This window comes from Enhydra lutris, unplaced genomic scaffold, assembly GCF_002288905.1.
Source record: "Enhydra lutris kenyoni isolate GAN:26980312 unplaced genomic scaffold, ASM228890v2 scaffoldscaffold33, whole genome shotgun sequence".
NCBI lineage: Eukaryota > Metazoa > Chordata > Mammalia > Carnivora > Mustelidae > Enhydra > Enhydra lutris.
The window spans coordinates 4,392,553-4,414,430 of record NW_019154117.1 but is presented as its reverse complement, the minus strand read 5'-3'; the positions used below and the strand labels follow the sequence as shown (position 1 = coordinate 4,414,430).

General features: G+C 39.8%; 1 long non-coding RNA gene and 1 pseudogene across 1 annotated transcript in view; one reads left to right on the top strand and one right to left on the bottom strand.

Moving 5' to 3' along the window:
- Positions 1-7,968, bottom strand: part of LOC111153644 — a 30,450-nt gene extending 22,482 nt beyond the window's left edge. The window contains exon 1 of the long non-coding RNA XR_002641019.1: positions 7,886-7,968. This is a non-coding gene — a long non-coding RNA (uncharacterized LOC111153644). The remainder of the gene's footprint in view (positions 1-7,885) is intronic.
- Positions 7,969-8,545: 577 nt separating this feature from the next.
- Positions 8,546-14,431, top strand: LOC111153513 (annotated as a pseudogene).
- Positions 14,432-21,878: the final 7,447 nt, after the last annotated feature.

Here is a 21,878-nt window from a genome sequence, read left to right as displayed (position 1 = left end):
CCTAAACCCAGTAGAATAAAGGAAAGAATAAAGGCAAGAGCAGAAATAAACAAAATAGAAAACCACCACCACCACGAAAACAGAAGAGATCAATGAAACCAGAACCTGGTTCCTTGAAAACATCAACAAAATTGATAAACCTTTAGCCAGACTCAGTAAAAGGTGGTGGGGGGGGGGGTAAGGGAGGGAAAAAAGAACTCAAAATCAGAAATGAAAGATGGGAAGTAACAGAAATACAAATGACCACTACAAATGAAAACAAAACAAATTGAACAACTCCGAAGAAATGGGTAAATTCCTAGAAACACATGACCTCCCAAAACTTAATCAGGAAGAAACAGAAAATTCGAACAGATCTATTATTAGCAACAAAACTGAATCGGTAATCAAATAATTCCCAACAAACAAAAGTCCAGAAACAAATGGCTTTGTGGGGAAAGTCTACCATTTAAAAACGAGTATCTATTCTTCATAAACTATCCCCAAAAAAACAGAAAGAGAAGCTTCCAAATGCATTCTATGAGGCCCGCAGTACCCTAATGCTGATGAAGACACTACAAAAAAGAAAGAGAACTACAGGCCAATATCTCTGACTACAGATGCAAAATCCTCAATAAATAACGCAACCTGAACCAATAATACATCCAAAGAATCATTCACCAGGATCAAATGGGACTTATTCCTGGGATGCAGTGATGGCTTAATATTTGTAAATCAATGTGATACATCACATCAACAAGACAAAGAATAAAAATCATGATTATAAAAAAAAAAAATGTCCATTACAGTAAATGCAAAAAAAGCATCTGACAAAGTAAAAATCCATTCAAGATAAAAACCGTAATAAAGTAGATTTAGAGGGAACATACCTCAGTAACAGATCTATATTTGAGAAACAGCTAACATTTGCAATGGTGAAAAACTGAAAGCACTTCCCCTAAGGTAAGGAACAAGACAAGAATGTCCACTCTCACCACTCTTATTCAACATAGTACTGGAAGTCCTAGCTACAGCAATAAAACGCATCCAAACTGGTAAGGAAGAAGTAAAACTGTCACCATTTCCAGATGACATACATATACCAAAACCCCAAATGACTCCACCAAAAAACTACTAGAACTGATCAAAGAATTGAATAAAATCATAGGATACAAAATCAATATACAGAAATACTGCATTTCTATACATTTAATAATGAAATAGCAGAAAAAGAAATTAAGAAAACAATCCCATTTACAACTGAACCAAAAATAACAACATATGTACAAATAAACTTAACCAAGGAGATGAAAGACCTGTCTGCACTCTAAAAATAAAAAACACTGATAAAAAAAAATTTTAAATGACACAAATGGGGGCGCCTGGGTGGCTCAGTGGGTTAAAGCCTCTGCCTTCAGCTCAGGTCATGATCCTGGGGTCCTGGGATCGAGCCCCGCATCAGGCTCTCTGCTCCGCAGGGAGCCTGCTTCCCCCTCTCTCTCTCTGCCTGCCTCTCTGCCTACTTTTGATCTCTGTCTGTCAAATAAATAAATAAAATCTTTAAAAAAAAAAAAAAAAGACACAAATGAAGAGAAATTCCATGCTCACAGATTGGAAAAACAAGAATTGTTAAAATGTCCATACAACCCAAAGCAATCTATATAATTAATGCTATCCCTATCAAAATACCAAGAGCATTTTTCATAGATAAAATCATAACATTTTTAAGAAACCACAAAAGACCCCAAACAGCCAAAGCAGTTTTGAAAAAGCAAAGCAAAGCTGGGGCATCACGTTTCTGGACTTCAAGTTATATACAAAGCTGCAGTCATCAAAACAGTATGGTACTGGCACAAAAACAGACACACAGATCAATGGAACAAAATAGAGAGACCAGAAATAAACGCACAATTATGTGGTCAAGTAATCTTCAACAAAGAAAACAAGACCCTACAATGGAAAAAGGACAGTCTCTTCAACAAATGGTGTTGGGAAAACAGAACAGCTTCATAAAAAAGAATGAAACTGAACCACTTTCTTAGACCACAAACAAAATTAAACTCAAGATGGAGTAGGGACCTAAATATAAGACCTGAAACCATAAAATTCCTGGAAGACAACACAGGCAGTAATCACTTCGACATCAGTCATAGATTTTTCTAGTATGTCTCCTTTGCCAAGGGAAATAAAATCAAAATGAAAGCATTTGGACTACACCCAAATTAAAAGCTTTTGCACAGTGAAGGAAACCATCAACAAAACTAAAAGATAACCTACTGAATGGAAGAAAATATTTGCAAAGAATATACCCGATAGGGGTTAATATCCAAAACAAAAAGAACTTACACAACTCAACACGAAAAAAGACAACAACAACAAAACATTTAAAAAGGGCAGAAAACACGAACAGACATTTATCCAAAGAAGACACAGAGATGGCCAACAGAACATGGAAGATGCTCATCATTCATCATGAGAGAAATGCAAATCAAAACTACAGTATCACCTCATACCTTTCTTAATGGCTAAAATCACACAGAAACAAGTGTGGAAGAGGGAAGCCTCCTGCACTGTTGGTAGGAATGCAGACTGATGCAGTCACTATAGAAAACAGTACAGACGTTCCTCAAAAAATTAAAAATTAAAAATAGAATTACCATATAATCCAGTTAATTCCACTACTGGCTATTTACCCAAAGAAAACAACAACACTAATCCTAAAAGATATACACACCCCTAGTTTACTGCAGCATTATTTACAACAGCCAAAATATGGAAGCAACCCAATTTGTCATCCATTGGTGAATGGCTAAAGAAGATGTATATATATAATGGAATATTACTCAGCCATAAAAAAAAAAGAATCAGATCTTGTCATCTCCAACAAATGAATCCAGAGGATATAAAGCTAAGTGAAATACAGTCAGAGATAAGACATAAGCTACACGACTTTGCTATGTGAATTTAAGAAATAAAGAAGAGATAAAGAAAAAGACTCAAATATAAAGAACTGGTGGTTGCCAGGGCCGGGGGGCAGGGGTGTGGAGGGATGGGTGAAACAGGTGAAGGGGATTAAGAGTACACTTATAGGGACACCTGGGTGGCTCAGTTGGTTGGGCGGCTGCCTTCAGCTCAGGTCATGATCCCAGCGGCCTGGGATCGAGTCCCACATCAGGCTCCTTGCTCTGCAGGGAGCCTGCTTCTCCCTCTGCCTGCCACTCTGTCTGTCTGTGCTCGCTCTCTCTCTCTCCCTCTCTCTCTGACAAATAAATAAAATCTTTTAAAAAAAAGAGAAAGAGTACACTTATAATGAGCACTGAGTATAATATACAGAATTGCTGAATAACTGTATCAAACACCTGAAACTAATATAACATTATGTTAATTATACTTGAACTAAAAAATAAAAACTTTAAGAAGCTTTTTATATATTAGTGAGTTAGCTCTTTATCTGTGAGGTAAATTGCAAATATTATCCCAAATGCATTATCTGTCTTGTCCTGCTTATGTTTTTGCCATACCATTATTTTTAAATCAGTTGCATTTCTTATTTTTTTAAGATTTTGTTGATTTGAGAGAGAGAGAGAGAGAGAGAGAGAGAGAAAACATACACGAGGGAAGGGGGCTCAGGGTGGAGAGGAAAAAGCAACATGCTCCACTAAGTGGAGAGCTGGATGCTGGGCTTAATCCCGGGACCCCAGAATCATGACCTGAGGTGAAGGCAGACGCTTGACTGAACCATGCGGGTGCCCCTACCCCATATTTTTTAATGCAAAGTTCTTAATCACTTCGCTTACTGCTTTTGGTTTGAGTAATAACTAGGAAGTCCTTACCCATACCCAAGTTATAAAGGAATTCTTTTTCTTCTAGAAACTGTGTGGTTTTGTTTCTTCTATTTAGATTTCTTAACATATCTGGAATTTGTTTTGGTTTATATTATAAAGTATGGACTCAATTTTATCTTTTATCCAAATGGCTATCTCACTGTCACAATGACATTTATTAAAGAATTCCTCTTTTCCTTAGTGATTTTGTATGCCATATTTAGTATACATTATCCAAATATACTTTAGTCCATTTCTAGATCTTATACTTTATTCCCTTTTTCTGTCTATTCATGCTCTAACTCTACGATGTTACAATTATCTAGGATCTAGAGTATGTTAGCAAAACCTCCTTCACGGCCAGTCATCTTCAAGATCTGCTGGCTTTTGTTAATTTTTTTTTTTTTTTTTGCAAATTCAGCTTTTATCTTTGGCATGAAACCTTGTTTGTTTGTTTGGGGAATTATCTTAAAGTTCTGTATCAACTTAGAAAGAACTTATATTTTTATGACAGCATTTGACCAAGTCTATTTGGTGACTAGTATAAAATTTTCTTCTTTCAGCTTTCACATTCTACTCCTAAGTATTTTATCTTCTTTAAAAATTATGTTGAGATTTTTCTTGGGACGCCTGGGTGGCTCAGTTGGTTAAGCGGCTGCCTTCAGCTCAGGTCATGATCCCAGAGTCCTGGGATCGAGTCCCACATCGGGCTCCTTGCTCAGCAGGGAGCCTGCTTCTCCCTCTGCCTCTGCCTGCCACTCTATCTGCCTGTGCTCACTCTCACTCTCTCTCTCTCTGACAAATAAATAAAATCTTTAAAAAAAAAAATTATGTTGAGATTTTTCTTATTGTCATAACTTTTTTTAAATGAAGGCTATTGTGTATTCATTTAAAATCCCAATGCATTATTAAGTAATTTTTTAAATTATTGACTACTGAGCTTTCTAGATGTATTTTATTTCTTCTGCAAATAGTTTCATTTTTTAAATTTACACAACTCTCATTATCTTCTTACTGATTTTATTGGCTAATGCCAGCAGTAAAAAGTTAATATACTTGCTTTGATTCTGAACTTAAGAAAATGTTTCTATTGTTTTACATATTAAGGAAGAAACTTGTTTTAGTTCTGGGATACATCAATTCCTATTACAGTGATTTATTTTTTAATTTTTTTTTTTCTTTTGAGTTATAAATGGGCATTGAGAGGCACCTGGTGGCTCTGTTGGTTAAATATCAGACTTTCTGGATCTCAGCTCAGGTCTTGATCACCGGGTCATGAGTGCAAGCCCCCAAAAAAGAAAGCATGTTGGATTTTGTAAAAGATCTTTTCAAGTGCCTAGGGGAGAAATTTTATGATTTTTCCCGTAGATCTATATCTATGATTAGTTATACTGACAATTCCAAATACTGGCATTTTTTGATAAATTCAACCTGGTGAGGTTTTATTTTTAATATGTTATTTGCTTCTGCTAATATTTAAAAAATTTTAATCAATACTAATTACTAAGATTTGTCCAGTTTTTTTGTACACTTTCCTTCAGGTTTGGGTCCAAATGTTATACAAGTTCCATTTACTAACTTGAAACTTTCCATCTTTTTGGTAGAATTCTTCTGTGAAACTTTCTATGACTGATGCTGTTTTGTGAGAAAGTAAAATTTCTTCTTTTCCTCTAATAAAATTTGTTTATAAATTTATGCTTTTATTATAACTTGTCACTTTTAATAAATGTATTTTCATAGGAATCTATTAATTTATCAAAGCTTTCTTTTAATTATTTTTATTCTCTTATTATTTTACATAGAATTGTGAAAATAGGGGTGGCTGGGTTAAGAGTTGGTTAAACTTCCAATTCTTGATTTCAGCTCAGGTCATGAGCTTAGGGTCATGGGACTGAGCCCCATGTCAGATCGGCACAGGGTCTGTCTGAGACTCTCTCTCCCCTCCCTGCCTCAATTAAAGAAATAAATCCTTTTTTTTCTTTTTTTTCAAATAAAGAATTGTGAAAACAGTCTACTGTTAAAATTCCCTCTTCCACAGTTATTTTGCCTAGTCACTTTTTATATTTCTCTTCATTTTTTCATTTTTTTCTTGATTTGCAGTGAGTGGCTTGACTACTTGGGTTTTTATTGCACTTGATTTATTTACTTATTCCTTATATAGTTTTCATTACTCTTAAGTTTTATTAATTTTGGAATTTACTTTTATAATTTATTCCCTTCTGCTTTGTTTTGACTTGTTAGTTTTTTTCTTCTTAGTTGACTATTTAATTCTCTTATTGTTTTAATAATTTAAGGCTATAGGGACACCTGGGTGGCTCAGTTGTTAAGCATCTGCCATCAGCTCAGGTCATGATCCCAGCATCCTGGGATTGAGCCCTGCATCAGGCTCCGTGCTCGGCGGAAGGCCTGCTTCTCTCTCTCCCATTACCCCTGCCTCTGTTCCTCTCTTGCTGTGTTTTTCTCTGCCAAATAAACAGTATCTTTAAAAAAAAAAAAAAAAAAAAGAATTTTAAGGCTATAAAATTCATTTAATTGCTTTAATTGTATATTGTAGTTTCTGACATTTTGTGCTTTATCAATTTTCTTTTTAAAATTTGCAATATCACTTTGCATTTTTTTCTTTAAACGAGTTTGTTAGCTTTTTAAATTCCAGGTGTATGTCATTTAAAAAACTAATTTCTAGTTTTGCTCCACTGTGATAAAAGAATACTGTTTTATTTTTACTTTAAGGAAATTACTTTTTTCTTTGAAATCTGTATTATTAGTTTTGTGAATGTTTCACATGTGCTTCAGAAGATGGCTATCAGAGTGTTAAAAATCAAGATTCGTGCACAAAGTCGACTTTATGCTTGCTGTTTTAGACCCTTATTTATTTTTTGGTCCTGTGAACGGAAGCTGATGTTTAGTCTCCCCATCTACAATTAGATTGTCTGTCCACTTAAGGTTTACATTTTTCTAGCGTGTTCATATTTCTTCTAAAATAGGTCTTGTTTACTTCATGGTGTTTATTTCTATTTTTATTAGTGTCCATCGCATAGTGGGAAAGGGGATCTTTACTTCCATTACATCCTTAAACTATCCTTTTAATAATGCCATCAGTTTAATTTTATCCCCAGCTATCCTACTGGATCCTATTATTTATAATCACATGAAGAATGACGGTGAAATAAATGGAAACAAAACCTTCAAAGAATCGTTTTAAGCAATCTCTGATCAGAGTAAACTGGTCCAGCCTCCATGTCCAATTGTATTCAGCCTTAAATTCTATTTTAAGCCAAATGTTTTCTCTTCAGAAAATGAGCACAAACACTGTCTGACACTAGCCGCATTCCTCAATTCTGAGCAATTCAGGACATTGCCTGGTGAACTTTACTGCTTTACTCTGGCCCAAAGCTGGCAAATTTGGGCCAATTCCCCCGAATCCCCAGCCATCCACTAAAGAAGAGAGTGAACATCTTCCCTCAGAGATTAGGCAAACACAGGCACCCAGTAGCAAAATATTCTTTTCAAATATTCTTTCTTGTCTAAAAACAAATTCGGATCTTGCATACATACCAAAATAAACATCTGTTTGGATCTATTTTAAATTATTTCTGCCTCTCCACATGTGAAATACTGATCAAAGAGGAACGTCAGCAGTTTACGGCTTTCACTCACTCACAAACCTCCTCTTCCAGAGGACACACCTCAGAGTCACAGCACCCCACCCTGTACCCTCGTAGATGCCTATTCACCCAGCACCCAAGCACTGTCTCACCGGAACCACACCGAAGCTTCCCTCAGCACAATCCTACCCGAACGGCATATTCCTACTGCCCCAAGCTCAGGACACAATTAGTCCCCTCCCCACCTGGCACATGCCGCCCCTTTACCCACCCAACTCCCACGTCTCCGTTCCACCAAACACTAACCGCCACCAACAACGCCTAAATCATGTGCGCTTTTGTGTGAACTCGGACAACTGGGAGCTTCGGCGAACTCTCAGGAATCCGCAGGCGAGAGCAGGCGAAGTTACGACGGCCCTCCCCGCCGTATCCCCTCCCCCGCGCGGCCAGACACTGAAGAACAGAACGACCACCTACCTTGGGGATCCAGCAGCTCTTAAACCGCGCGTTTCCCTGCCCCTGCCTCACGAGCCTAGAGTCTCTCTCCTTCACCAGCTGCTTTTACGGCTCTGCGCGGCACTTCCCAGAAGTCCCTGCCCCACGGGCCGAAGGGCCCCGCCCCTCGTCCATCACGCCGCTTTTACGGCTCTGCACGACACTTCCCAGGAGTCGCTGCCGCACGAGCCGAGCTCCTCTCCCGTCCATCTCTCTGCTTTTACGGCTCTGCTCGACGTTTCCCTGGTGCTTTTGGCGTGAGAGGCCGTGCAACGCTTGGCGACCCGGGGAGTGGGCCGGCCTGGAAAGGCGTTTCCACCATAACTATCTGGGACTGTGCGGCCCGGCTTGGTTGCCGCATCTGAGAGTAGGCTTAGTGCTGGCGGGCCTGTAGGTACCGGCCTCGGTGTCTGAGTCACTGGGCCGGCACTGCACCCCGCAGTTCCCCGCGGTTTGGGCGCTTCTTTTGGGGTTGGCGGGAAAATTCAGCCTCTGTGGGCTAAGGATTCTGGGGCACAAGCCCGTCAGATCCGCAGGGCAGGGTGTGTCGTTCCTGACTGCACCCAGAGGACGCTAAAAGCGGGGGCTTCCCGCATCCTGGGCAGGGCGACCGGGTGGGAGCCTCGGGACTCTGAGCGGTCCATGGCGTAAGCGTGATGCTTGTGTGTGCTGCAGCCGCTGTTGGGAGGGCGCCTGTATCCCTCTGCCGCGCCTGGGGCGGGGGGGGGGGGGGGGGGGGGGGGGGGGGGGGGGGGGGGGCGGGTGTGTGCGGCGTGTGCCTGTGCCTCCAGCTTCTAGTTGTGCCACATCCTTCCTAACATTTGGTATAATCAGGCTTTTTAAGTCATCCTGGTAAATATATAGTGATATCTAATTTGGGTTTTCTTTTTTTAAGATCTTATTCATTTATTGGACAGAGAGAGCTCACAATTAGTCAGAGAGGCAGGCAGAGGGGCAGGGGGGAAGCAGGCTCCCTGCTGAGCACAGATCCCGATGCGGGGCTCCATCCCAGGACCCTGAAATCATGACCTGAGCTGAAGGCGGAGGCTTAACCCACTGAGCCACCCAGGTGCCCCCATATTTTGGTTTTAATTGACATTCTCTGATGACTAATAAGCACCTTTTCGTGTGTTTATTGGAAAAAAATATATCATTTGTAAAGTGACTGCTTGAGTCAGTCAGATAACATTGGGTTCTCTGACTTTTAATACTCTACATGGTATCCAGAGAAACACAAGTCCTTAATTTTTAATGCAGTCAAATTTGTCAAATTTTTTATGGTTACTGTGTTTTATTCCCTATTCCTTCTACTCTTGTCTTCAACTGTTCTTTTTGGTGTTTTGTTTCTTAATCATGGTGATAGGTACATATGTTTTTGTTACATTATTTTTTAAAATCCTTAACAAGTCTGAGGTATTTAATCATTTTAAGGTTTGGTTATATTTTACATGTTTTTAAAAAATTTTTAATTTGAGCGTAGTTGACACACAATGTTAGTTTCAGGTGTATAACATATTGATTCAACAAGTCTATATGTTCACTACAAGTGTGACTACCAGCTGTCCCCATATGCTATTACAGTATCATTGACTATATTCTCTATCCTGTGCCTTTATTCCCATGACCTATTCATTCCATTTAATTTTATTAGAAACTGCCAGATTGTCCTCTTGAGGGCTGCTGTACCATCATCTATTTCCACTGCAATGTACCAGAGTATGTCACCCTGCAGTCTGACCAACAAAGTATGCTGTCAGGTCTTTGTCTCTGTTAATAAATTGTGGTACAAACATCCGTATATCAATGAAATCATCACCACAATCAAGAACATGAATATACCTATCAATCCCAAAAGTTTTGGGAGGCCGCTTTGTAATACCTGTTTCCCATTACTCTTCATCCTTCCCTCTCCCATCAGGCAGTCACTGAGCTGTTTTCTGTCGCTATGTATTGTTTTGCATTTCCTAGAATTTTGTGTAAATGGAGTAACAAAGAATGTATTTATAACAGAGTCTACCCTGGCCCACACACAAAACTTTCACCCTGACCCCATCCATAACCACAATAAAAGCCAGAGCCAGTCACTCACCCTTGTACTCCCAAGCAATCTTTGGAGCTGGTGGGAACCTACCTTGTCTGCCCCCCACCACTGAAAGCCTAATGACTAATAAATCTCTTCACACTCCCTTAATGTGTGCGTGGCAACATCAGTCTTGACATAAAAATAAAAGTTTGGGTGGGGGTCTGTCCTGCCTCTAGAGTGACCACGATAATTAATTGGCACTGTGACCAGGATGTGTAGAAGGTAACCACCACCACTGAGATACTTTGTTGCTTTGGTGTGCTACCTTCTAGCATGCTTGCACTTTGACTTGTGCAGCCCTTTGCTACATTTGCCAGGTCTTGTGAGCCTCTGTCATATACAGAACAAACCAAAGTTAAAAGTTATAATTGACATTGAGAAACCTGTCTAAGGGATTGGGCCCTCGTTAAAGTGACCCTGGTCACATATTTCAGCCTGGACTTACTGGTGTGTCTCAGATTGAATTATGTGTCTTAAGGCATTAGCTATGACTGATGCCAAGCTCAAAGGAAAGACTTACCCTGTTACCATCAGTTGTGTCTTAAGCAGACACTGGCTTCTCTTGTATGAGTGCTCAGGGGAAAGACTAATAGCCTGTGCAACACAGGAGCCCAACAGCTGGCTGCTTCTGTAGAAGGAGAGCTGTGACTGTATAGCAGTTTTGCTGTTGCTGCCTATATCTGTGTCATTAAAAATGCTCCTGATCCAGGTTATAGGGGGAAAAAACCCTCATTAGTTCCAACTGTTGACATGGGGGAGGACCCTAACATTGACAGTTCTTATCTGGGACTCTCAAAAAGGAAGAAACTTATAAACAGGAGCAGTAGCACAAAAAAAAGGGGGGGGGGAGTAAAACAATTAGGAGGGAAGGAAACAAAAAAGTTAAAAGAGAAGTCCATGTATTCACCAAATTAGAAATCTAAATCTACTAAAAGTTTATACAACAAAAAAGAGTTTTGACTGATTTTTACACCTTTACAACATAGGTCTGAATTAGTTTTACATCTGCCAGAGTGCACCAACTGGCAAATTTTCACAGTCTTAATGCTAGGGCTCATACTACCTGGGGTCCCCTCTAAATTAAAACAAAGTACTTTATATAATTTTAGGAGAGTTATTGAACATAAAATAGAAGACAAAATGGTATGCCACATCTTAGCCATCAAAAGTATTATCTTTTTAATTCCTTGTGGTCATAGCATCCACTGCCTTAAAATAGCCCATAACGGGCATAGATGTTCCGAACCAATAAGTAGTAAATTTAAATTGTCATTTGTAAAGACCTGGCAAAATAGAAACATGTATTTTCTCCTCCAGTTAAGACAGTTAATACTGCTGTATTAGTTTCCTATTAGTGTAACAAATTACTACAAACATAATGGCTTAAAATGATACAAATTTACTATCTCTTCTGGACATTAGAAGTCCTAAGTGTTCTTCACTGAGCTAAAATCAATGCCCGGAAAGGACTGCATCATCTCTGGAGGCTCTAGGAGAGAATCGTTTTCCTTACCTTTTCTATCTTCTGGTGGCTGCCTACATTGCTCTACTCATGGCCCCTCCCCTCACCTTCTAAACCAGCAGCCAGGGCTTCAAATCTCTCCTGACTGACTTCTTACCTCCCTCTCTTATAAAGGTCTAGTGATTAGATTACATTGGGCCCATCCAGATAATCCAGGTTCATCTTTCCATCTCAAATCTTAATTTAATCACAGCTACAAAATTCCCTTTTGCCACCTAAATAGCATATTCACGCTTCTGGGGATTAGGATGTAGACATCTGTAGGGGGCCATTATTCTGCCTGTCACAGTGGTCCACTGTAAATTACAAAGGGCCTTCAAGGATTGAAACCCATTCTATAAGACCTATTTAGAGGAAGGGCAATGCCCCCTTCCCCACACTACTCCATTTCCAACTTTAGCGTGTTCTTAAACTAGAAAAATATGCATGGCATCTCTTGGTGAATTACCTCAACTTCAGTGCCCTGGTCCCATCCAATAAGGCTCACAAACCCAATAATATTGAAATGACTGACCATCCAGGCAGTAGCTAGTCGATATTTCACTGTTACCGATTTGGCTAATATGTTGTGTTTAGTGCCTGTTTCAATAGCCTCTCAGTTGTAGTTTGCCTTCATTCCTAGGGCCATGATACACCTTAACCAGGCTACACTTGGAGCACCTCAGTAGCCTTGACATCATGTGCAACCAATCTTTCTAGGCAAGATCAACTGCATCCATCTCTCTTTAGGGACACAGGTATGGACATTACAGTGAAGTCATCCTCCTCTGAGGAGACTCATCTGACACACATTCAGGACGTACAGACACTCACAAAGGAGGTCAATGAAAGGAAATGGGTCATTGTTTAGACATAACAGTACGCCCAACTACCTCAATTAAGTTCCTAAAATTATTTGGCTAGCCATTGGCTTCTCCATCCCTGACACTGTCAAGACACAGCTATTGATTCTGAACACCTACAGTGTTAAAACAAGCCCAATATCTTTTGTGTCTTCTTGGGTTTTGGAGGTAATGTATTCCTCATGTACAAATTTTACTTAAGTCCATTTACATTGTTAGCTGCATATCAGTCCATCCTGAATGGGTCCCACCTAACAAAAGGCTCTAAAATCTTAAAATTGCAATACAGGCCCTCCCATTAAGTACCCCCAAGAGAGTCCTTCACTATTGAGGTTTAACCAACTTTTTTCATGCCTCTTAGTCTCTGTACCATCACGATGGCCATAAATTGCCTACTAGCTTCTGATGCAAGACACTGCCCTCCTTAGCCTCACACTATATGCCATTAGGGCAGCAACTGCTGATCACATCCAGGGCTTTTTTGAGAAATAGAGGCTCTCACAAAGAGTCTTTGATTCTTTATACCCAAATAGGATCGCATCATGGAAGCAGCACTTTGGCACCACTATCAAGACCTCCTTGCCAGAATATGGAGCCAGACTTGGGACCTCTGGCATATCCCACCTGTAGCAGAATGGTTTCCTCGTCCTCAGTTTCTTCCCAGACGTCATGTGCTGGAGGAGGCCACCCCTTACCTAGACCCCTTGACTACCTGGGGACCTGCTTAGGATAATCTGAGCAAACAGCAAAGTAAGTTTGTATACTTTGTGAATGTCACCATCATCACATGTGGAGTTTGCAGGAAAGGATGCTTTTCATCCCTTAACCCAGATGTTCATGATCAAAGATGGACACAAGGGTCAGCACAGTTAGCTAAACCTCAGGCAGTCATTTTAGGATTCAATGGCTTGGCTAACAGTTGGCCCTATCTGCACATTTTTATGGACTCTTTGGCCACTGACAAAGGTTTGGCCATCTGGTCCAATCAATGGCAGCAACAATGCCTTATACACAGCTGTCCTCTTTGGGGTAACAAACTCTGGGAATCTCTTGCCTCACAGATACCCGAATATAAGTGAAGGTCACACATATCTCTGCACATTCTGAAGCCAGAAGACAAGGCCTCACCAAGACACTCCTTACCACCTTCAGAATTCTGCATATTTATAATGACCAAGGCATTCATTTCATTTTCAAAATACACAATATGGAGCTTCCAACAAGGCATTTATTAAGATTTTCACCTTCCTTACAGGTCTCAGGCTCTTAGCATTAAGAAAATAGTATGAGAATTCCCATATACCCTTCTCCCAGCTCCACTAATGTTCACATGTTCTGTGACACATGCTATCACAATGAGGAAAATAACATTGATAGAATATGGAAAACCAATTCACAGACCCTACTCCACTTTTGCCAGTTTTCCTGCCGATATAATTTGCTAGTCCACAATCTAATCCATAATCACACATTCCATTCAGTTGTTCTGCTCAGTATCCTCAAATCTGTGACAGTTTTTGTTTTAATGACCTTGACGCTTGACGCTTTTGAAGAAAACTGGTCACTGAGAGAATGGCCCATGTCTTAGGTTAAGGTTATGCATTTTGGCAAGTGTACCACAGAAGTGATGTGCCATTTGAGAAGAATCTCATGGTGGAGGGGAGGAGGATGTTGATATGATGATATATCTAATCATTGGCTAGTCCCCAACTTTGAAAGTCCTATACAAACCTACTTCATTTACTCTAGTTTGGAATAATTTAAAAAGCTAGAAGGCAGAAGTCTCTGGGCTCAGGCATACTTTGCAGCAACCTGGCTAAACGCACCAAGAAGGTTGGAATCATGGGTAAATACGAGACCTGTTATGGTGCCTCCCTCAGGAAATGGTGAAGAAGATTGAAATAAACCAGCACACCAAGTACACTTGCTCCTATGGCAAAACCAAGAAACGAGCTGTGGGGATCTGGCATTGTGGCCCCTGCATGAAAACCATCACTGGTGGTGCCTGGACCTACAACACCACTTCTGCCATCACAGTAAAGCCTGCCATCAGAAGACTGAAGAAGTTGAAAGACCAGTAGAAGCTCCACCATTCGAAACATTGCTAGCCTTTAATAAATGGGTTAATTTATGTAACAACAACAACAACAACAACAACAACAACAACAAAGCTAGAAGGCAGAGTGACAATGAGAAACCTGACTTCGGGTGATGCTCCTACAATCTAATCAGTATACGGATTGACAAAAGGGCCAGCGCCCTTTGGCCTAATCCCCAGTTGGGGATCCAAAGACCATATACACAGGAGTGGGAAAATGGACAGGGAGTGAGGAGAGACTTTTCTGGGAACCGTCATTGGCCTGATATACTGTGATCCAAATGTGGCTAAACGCACCAAGAAGGTTGGAATCATGGGTACGATATATTGTGATCCAAATATATCCATTGATATACTGTGATCAGTATATATATACTGTGATATATCCAATGATATACTGTGATCCAAATATATCCATTGGCCTGATATACTGTGATCCAGCCTGATATACTGTGATCCAAAGCCTGTTGGTGAAGTCCTAAGGGGAGCTACATTTAGGTTGGGAAGATGTGGGAATGCTGTGTTTGATGGTATTAAGGTGACAGTTTGGGTAAAAATTGGAATATTTCAACGAATTTTATATGAATTGTCTGTATCTTATTTATCTGACTATATTATGGAAGTAGATATTATATCTGACTGGGGAATATTTATTTCACCTACCTAGGATTATAGAACAGAAGACACATAAACCTGCCCTAGGACCAACTAAGATTACCCAAACCCACACAAATTATGAGTTTGATAGACTGAAATCTATGAGATTTCATAGATGAGAAAAGAGATTACCACATTAAGTAATGCCCTGTTAGAAGCCAGAGTGCTGGTGTGGACAGACACTCTCAAATGGATCTTCATGAGCTCATTTGAAGTGGCCACCTGTGTGCATGAAATTAGTGGAGGTTGGGGGTCAGAAGCAATACAGAGATGCCTGGAGAAAGGCCCCACACAAAGCTGGGAAGTATATGAAATTTGATTGGTACTTGCAGCTCTGGGTGTCTATGATTACATGTCTTTCCCCATCACCTTAACTTTCTTTGTTCCTATCTGATGTAATGATTCTGGGATGAGTCCTACAACTCTTCATTGGAAGCAGGGATGATCCTTAAGCAAGAACTATAATGGCACCTTTAAACCTTTACATTAGGATTCCTAAGGGCCTGAATGAGTGGACTGTGCCTTTACCTTTCTGGCAAAATTGGGGTTTACCATGTGGTGTACAACTCCTGGCAGACTGATCACTTGTATAACTATAAATTTCCATAACCAAATGCTTGCAAGAGTCCCTGGTTATCGTGGACAAGGTACAGCAGTGGCACATCTGACTTGCCACAGTGTGCACTGCACAAATACGTATCACCCTTGTTTTGTGCATGAAAATAGATAAAATAGAAAAATACAGTGTGTTTCTGAATTTAAAATTAAAACCATAGTCATTATATGGTGGGTCTGAATTTCCCTGAGGAAAGCTCCACCTCCTAAAATGAGGAAGGCTATGGGAAGCCTTATGGGATACACAAATTAAATTACACATAGGTGTGACTACCACTCATCTAACCCTAGCATGCAGGACCTAACATCTTCAGATACAAACATATATCCTAACCACAGTCAAGCCATTATTACATGATGGCAACAATATGCATGGCAGGTTAAAAAAATTGGCCCAAAGACAGAGGCTTTAGGGGAGACAGATGCCAGTCTAGGCATCATGGGACAAGTTGAATTCACTTTTCTTAAGGTATAGCACTCAGAAGAAAAAAGATTTATTAATCATAATAAGCAGACTAGAGGGAATTATCTTCCAGGAGGAAGGCAGAGGATGGAAGTCAGTCTGGAAAGATGACAAGACTGTAGGATCAGTTATGGGTTGAATTGTGTCTTCCAAAAAGATATGTTGAACTCCTAACTTTGGTAACTGTCAGTGTAAACCTATATGGAAGTAGGGTCTAGGCAAATGTACTCAAGTTAAGATGAGGTCATTTGGATGAGCCCTAATCCAATGTGACTAGTGTCCTTATAAGAAGAGGGGAAGAGACAAAGAACTGAACATCATGTGATGATGGAAGCAGAGGTTGGAGTGATGCATCTACAAAGTGAGGAACAACAAGGATTGTTGCCAAACACAACAAGGTAGGAAGGGGCAGGAAAGGATCCTCCTCCTAGAGACTACAGAGAGAGAATTACCCTGCCACCATGTTGCTTTCAGATTTCTGGCCTCCAGAATTGTGAGACAATAAATTTCTGTTGTTATTAAGATTTTTTGTGGCACTTTGTCATGGCAACCCTACAAAACTAATAGCATCAGGAAGACTCAAAAAATCTTGGATAATGATAGGGCCCCATGTTGGAAAGTGCTTGTTTCTTCATCCCACAGCACCTTTTTACTATCTTAATACAGATGAAAGCTGAAGTACTCATGGACAATGACCCTCCATCCTCGCTGATCAATGGAACATGCCTACAGGAATCTTATGGACCTCCAAATATGAAAATTCTCTGGAGCACTTGTAATCTTCACTGCAGCACTGATGCCCCTCAAAATAATATATCCTGTAGTACAATTAACAGGGAAAGGAACTATTATGGATACCACCTGTGTCCCTATAGAAAGTGAGCCCTTCTATAGAACAGCACACAGTGGAAAACAGTTTCACTATAAGGCTGTAAACTGAGACAGGGTATTTAGCTTCATCCCCAACTGAACTGGAACCTGGAAATAACTGAATTGTGGCCAACTGTCCATAATATCTGGTATCTGGACATGGACTGATTCTGTTAAGAAGGCATACCAAATACCACTGAAATTCTTTTTTTTTCCTGTAATCAAATTGTACCATAACCATACTGCAATATGGTGTAACACAGTGTTTGTAAGAGCCAACTACCATGGGTGCCTGTGTGGCTCAGTGGTTAAAGCCTCTGCCTTCGGCTCAGGTCATGATCTCAGGGTCCTGGGATTGAGTTCTTCATCGGGCTCTCTGCTCAGCAGGGAGCCTGCCTCCTCCTCTCTCTCTCTCTCTCTGCCTGCCTCTCTGCCTACTTGTGATCTGTCTGTGAAATAAACAAATAAAAATCTTTAAAAAAAAGAGTCAACTACCATATGTAAATAAGTTATATAATACTAAGAAATTGACTTAAATCGTCCTTAAGATGTAATATTAATAGAAAAATGGCCTGAGGAAGAAATGGATTTAGCTAACTATCAACTAATTTCTATGTTAAATAATCTGTACAAGATTATCATAAGGTACAAATAATAGTGAGTTAAAGTGGGGGAAACAATCAAATAGGTACAGAAATATGAAAATACAGGTAATGATTTACAGGATGGATTAGTGTTTTCTTTAACTCTATCCCTACTCTCTACACTGAATCTTCTAAGTGCTAGGCATGTTCATACTGATACTATTGCTGTACTAAATAGGATTATTTTGCTATAAGGAAGACTAGGCCAAGAATTAGGACCTGGCCTGTGCAGTAAAGAGCTAACCCTGCCCAAAGAAATGTTAGATTTTTGCTTAGTTCATGGGAGGTAACCTCTAAGGCCTTAGAGCATCCTGCCTGATAAATGTCTTTGTTTACCTGATGAGGGCCTTGGACTATAACAGATAGTGTAATTTAGTGTGATGGATGGTAGGATCTATGAGCCATGTGGTATCAGCTTAACCTATGGAGAGGCTAGAAACAGGGCAACCATGTGCCCCCTCACTCATGCCTATGGAACTGAACCCCAACAAACCCCCCAAACATCAAGATTTAAGTGAGCTTCTTGTATGTCAGTACTCCATATGTGTAGTCACACATTGTTACTGGGAGAAGTAAACACTCTACCTAACTCCACTAGAAGAAAACAAATATGGAAACTTCTGACTGGAATTTTCCTAGGCCTTGCCCTGTGTGTGCTTCTCTTTGCTGATTTTAATGTGTGTTCTTTCACTACAATAAGCTGAAGCTGTGAATATACTAGCTTTTCTGAGTTTTGTCCTTTTAGTGAATCACTGATTCTGAGGTCCCGGGAACCTCCCAAACTACAGCCCAATTCCCTTTGTCCAAAATGGGGGATAAAAATGAAGCTGTTCAATGACTGTATGGATCAGGAGTAACATATGCAGAGTATCTGGCATATAAATGAATGTTCATTCTATGGCTGCCATTATTATTGAATAACTTCTTAACTCAGGTAGGTGTTAAGACAAATAGATAAGGGCTAAAGACACTAAAATGGACCCAAAAGAACCAGAGAAAAACTATCCTAAGAGCTCTAGAAACCTATGTGGTGATCCCCATGAAACTGTGTACTAAACCACACATGCATAGGATGACGGTATATTAAGACCAAGCAAAGAATGACACCAAAGCTTTAATCTGAACACTTCCAGAGCTCACAGGGTAATAAAAAATGTTTGAGTTCAGACCAGCCAGTGTGGAGACTTCACTGAATATCTGCAGCTCAATAAAGACCCCAAAATGGTCAGTCCATAGTAACAGAATTAAAGCAGCTCACAATACTGGGTGATGGGCATTAAGAAGGGCACATGAGGGCGCCTGGGTGGCTCAGTGGGTTAAAGCCTCTGCCTTCAGCTCAGGTCATGGTCCCAGGGTCCTGGGATCGAGTCCCGCACTGGGCTCTCTGCTCTGTGGGGAGCCTGCTTCCTCCTCTCTCTCTCTGCCTGCCTCTCTGCCTACTTGTGATCTCTGTCTGTCAAATATAAATAAAATCTTAATAAAAAAAAAAAAGAAGGGCACATGATGTGATGACCACTGGGTGTTATATGCAACTAATGAATCACTGAACATTATATCAAAAAATAATGATGTGGGGCGCCTGGGTGGCTCAGTGGGTTAAGGCCGCTGCCTTCGGCTCGGGTCATGATCCCAGGATCCTGGGATCGAGCCCCGCATCGGGCTCTCTGCTCAGCAGGGAGCCTGCTTCCCTTCCTCTCTCTCTCTGCCTGCCTCTCTGCCTACTTGTGATCTCTGTCTGTCAAATAAAAAAAAAAAAAAAAAAAAAACTAATGATGTACTATATGTTGTAAAGTAAAGTAGCTCACAATAAATACTATTCTAAATATGTCCTAACAAAATTTGATAATAATCACATTGAAAGGATCAGTCTTATCTTCAAATACTTGACTGTATGTGGGAACAAAATCCAACAGTCTTTAAGGGAGATTAACAAATTCAGAATTCAACAAAAACATTCATGATTTCCACCATCCTATCAAAAATTACTAGACATGGTAGAAGTGGGAAAATATGAACTAAATCAAGGGAAATAATCAACAGAAATGACGGATGATAAAGTTTTCAGACGAAAATGTTAAGACAACTACTATAAATATATTTAATAAGCTTATAACATTAGGGGAAAGTGTGACTATAATGGAGAGAGAAATTGAAGACACAGTAAAAGAACCAAGAGGAATTTGGGGAACATAAATATAATAAATGATTTTTACAGCAGATTACACAGTTCAGAAAAGAAGAAATTGATTTTGTAAACAAAGAAAAATTATTCAAAAATGAGGCAGAGTGTGAGAAAAAAAACAGTTGTCTATGAGACAATATCAAGTGATATAAAATGCATATAATTAGAATTTCAGAAAAGAAAAGGGGATCAGAAAAAAATATTTGAAAGGAGAATGGCTATTTTCAAAATTAGATGAAAACTATAAATCCACAGATCTGACTATTTCAAGGAACTCAAACACTATAAATATAAAGAAAATCTAGCTAGGTACATCAATTTTTCAAAAGTAGCAATAAAGAGAAAGCTTTATAAAGCAGCCAGAGGAAGAAGACTCATCAAAAAAAAAAAAAAAAAAAGGAACAAAGAATTCCTAGACCTTTCACCAGAAACTATGAAAGCAGTAAGATAATTGGAAGACATTTTTAAAGTACTGGAAGAAATGATCAGGCTAGAATTTTATATCCACCAAAAATTGCCTTAAATGTACCAATGCTCTGAGGTTCTGCATTCAGACAAGATGGAGTAACAGAAACTTCTTTTACGCTCCCTCCTGAAACAACCAAAAAAGAAATGAAAGAAGGAAGGGGGGAGGGGGGAGGGGGGGAGGAAAATGATTTTTGGGGGGAATATTTCTGCATATTAGGCAATGAAGAACAGTGATTCATGAGGAACAGAAAACAAAACCCTATGACTGCCTCATCTTACTGCCTTAAGAGAGATTATATATATGGCACAGTAAAGAAGTGAGACAGAGCTCAGCAGACTCTCTGAATTGAGGAGATGTAGCTGAGAGGAGTAATCAAGGCAACGGCTGTCCAGAGGAGTACTAAAGAAGAGAGACAGAACTAGAGTGAGGGAATTCTAAGATCTTCAGGTCACCTTTGAGTGTTTGACAGAGTACTAATCAGCATATGGGAAACTACCAGAACCTGGCAAAACAAAACAAAATAAAAACCACTCAGTGTTTTGAAGGGAACCATACCCAGCACTCACACAAAGCCAGGAACAATATCTGCTCCCACCAGTCAGAGTTCATAATTCATGATGTATTGGTTAGACTACTCAGCAATGTCTTAATAGTGGGGTTGGGACTGGTCAGTAAAAAGAGTAGTAATGCTCTGGATTCTCCTAAAAAAATCATAAAAGGATGAAATTATTTTCAAGTAACTTAACTTGACCCCAGAACAAAACTCAAGAATGTTTAGAGGAATACAAAATCCAGCGATCAAGGTAAAATGCAATGTGCAGTGTTCATTCAAAGAGGCGGGGGGGGAGAATACAATGATGAGAATGTTTTTATGAAAATTAATCCAGAAATGACAAATTTATTATTAGGAGAAAACATTTAGCAAATGATAACAATATTTCAAACATTGAAACTGAAGTAGGGACAGGCATATAATACATTTTTAGGCACTGAACTTCAATTTCTAGAGTTGTAAACTGAAATGTTTGAGCTGAAAAATACAATGGGTGGGTTTAGTGGTGAATTACACATTGTAGAAGAAATGATAGTGAACCTGAAAGTAAAGCAATAGAGGCTTACCTAATATGAAAGAGAAAAATTCTATAAAAAGAGCATGAGTGAGCCATTAGATAACTTCAAGCAGCCAAATATATGAGTATTTAGAATCCTCTCAACTGGGGCACCTGGGTGGCTCAGTGGGTTGGGCCACTGCCTTTTGCTCAGGTCATGATCTCAGGGTCCTGGGATCAAGCCCCACATCAGGCTCTCTGCCCAGCAGGGAGTCTGCGTCCCCCTCTCTCTCTGCCTGCTTGTGATCTCTCTCTCTCTGTCAAATAAATAAATAAAATCTTAAAAAAAAAAAAAAGAATCCTCTCAACTGTTACTGTGCATGCATGTGTGGTGTTTGGTGTTGCTGGTAAGCTCCACATCCAATGTGGGACTTGAACTCACTACCCTGAGATCAGGAGTCACATACTCCATCCGCTGAGC